Source organism: Pyxicephalus adspersus, chromosome 4 (genome assembly GCF_032062135.1).
Source record: "Pyxicephalus adspersus chromosome 4, UCB_Pads_2.0, whole genome shotgun sequence".
In the NCBI taxonomy this organism is placed as follows: domain Eukaryota; kingdom Metazoa; phylum Chordata; class Amphibia; order Anura; family Pyxicephalidae; genus Pyxicephalus; species Pyxicephalus adspersus.
Window position 1 is genome coordinate 5,881,605 of NC_092861.1, and position 2,176 is coordinate 5,883,780.

Sequence of the window (2,176 nt, forward strand, 5' to 3'; positions counted from 1 at the left end):
TGCTATACAAATTGGTGAGTGGTAGCTCCTTTAAAACATGTTCATTGTTCTCAGCCCCATTGGAAGAGAGATGACCTACATGAAGAAGATGGAGTTTCTGGAGGAAGAACTGTCAGGTATGATGTTAGCAAGGGACACAGGTTGTCACCATTCAACATGGAAAGGTTTATTCTGGCTTGTATTCACAGTGGCAAGCATATTGTTGATATCAAACAAATGACTACTGGATAGCCACTCTTTTACACTCTGGCTATAGTAGCAAATTTACAGAATTTTTCAGGCCTTCTGAAAGGGAGACAAAATTCCTCTATTATGACCAAACTTTGTCTAATCAAAAAAATCATCTTACTGTTTTCAATTACATCATTTCCTAGCTCACTTTTTCTTAAAAGGTACATCCAGATTCAGCAGCATAAAAGCACCGGCAGTGCTAGCCAGATTAAGGGCGACTACAGGCTTTTGGAAATGATGGCCAACGTTTTCCAGTTGCTCTAGAAGTATGAAGGTGGGGAACTGAAAAATCAGATAGGCCAAATTATATCATCATATGTGGCATGTCTCAGAGTGCCTTAAAATTCAACCCAGTTCACTAATGGGCTAAGAAACTGCATGTTTGATGTCATAGTATGACAGACCAGGTGGTCTCTTATCCACGCTCAAGTGTCAAGTGGGAGAGAGATTTCAGTGTGGCACGTGTAATTTTCACTCCCAAAGTGACTACACTGCTTGCTACCAATGTGGAGTGACCACACTACCACCGATCACCACCCTAGTGCGACCACCAAGACCATTAGCTGCACATTTAAAGGTATACATTTCAGAAATATGGATACAAACTGTTTCCTATGGCTGGAGCTGAATAAATGAATTTGTGATGTTAAATTTGTAGTCCAAAAATAAAAACATTTTTTACTGATTTTACTTTAAGAACAATAGGGAAATCTCCAAATGATAAGAAAGTGACATTGCAGTGTTTAGGTGCAAATATACACCAGCAACTGTTTTCTTATTGTGGCATTATAAAAAAAAATATTTTACTTACTTTTTTATGCAGAATTAGAGGTGTACAAATAAAAAATGCAAAACTTTTCTCTTACTAATTTGAACTGACTCAAAGTCAGATTTTGGGTGTTTTCTGAAAAAATATTCTGAGATTGGGAATTATATAGTCCTGAGCAACTCTAATCATTGAACTTTAAAGGCTTTTTGGTGTTTTTCATATTTTTCAATTTGTACATTTTAGCTTGAAGATGTCCAATATTTAAATATATTTTGAGTATTTAATTGTTGTATGCAGCTCTCATAATTGTACACCCCCATGAAACAGACAGATTTTTACATTCTAGCTATAGGCCTAGTTTATTTAGCATCGACTTTGTCATTACATAAGATAACATATAGCTACATATTTTATTAGGACAAGTCATGCGTTCTTGGGGTTGGTTTTCAAATCGAGCATAGCCTGTTCAAATAACCATGTGAATTATTTTCTTGCAAAGCTGCTTGTTTTGTGAAAAGGGAGGAATTAGACATGTTTAAAAATATTATTTTAAATGTTGATTTATATTAAATCAAATTGAATTGTTGGCTTCTTTATATCATCTTTTTTAGAATTACTTTACTATGGGCTGGTTTGATTATTTCCCCTCTTGGTGTTTCTACTCCTTGTTGTTTCCGTTCCCTTCCTTGCCCTCACTCCGCCTTTTTGTTCTTCCCCTTTTCTCCTCTCCTTTCTAAATCAATGACTGTACCCTGGCTGTTTTTTCACCCTAACTGCTAACTGTTTCTTTCTGTCTGTTTCTGGTTGAAATATTTTGCAATTGTGAACGGTTTGTTTTTTCAGCTTTTGTAGTAATATATTCAATCTAAATATAAAGCAGTTCTTCAATGAAGATATATTGGAATTTAAATAACAATAAAAAATTTGAAATTTAGAGAAATTGAATTGAAATATTCTTAAATTATACTCGATTAATGATCTATTTTAGTATAAAAACATATTAAAAATGTATTGTTGTGTTCTAACTTAAGATAGAAAACATACTGAGCATAGCCAATATACTGTATTTTATTAGGATTTTTGGAATTGTGTGTGGACACTAGGAGTAATTAGATTTTATTGTTTTTGCTTTACATTTTTTTACATGCATATAATTTATAGCTGTTCAGAACACTT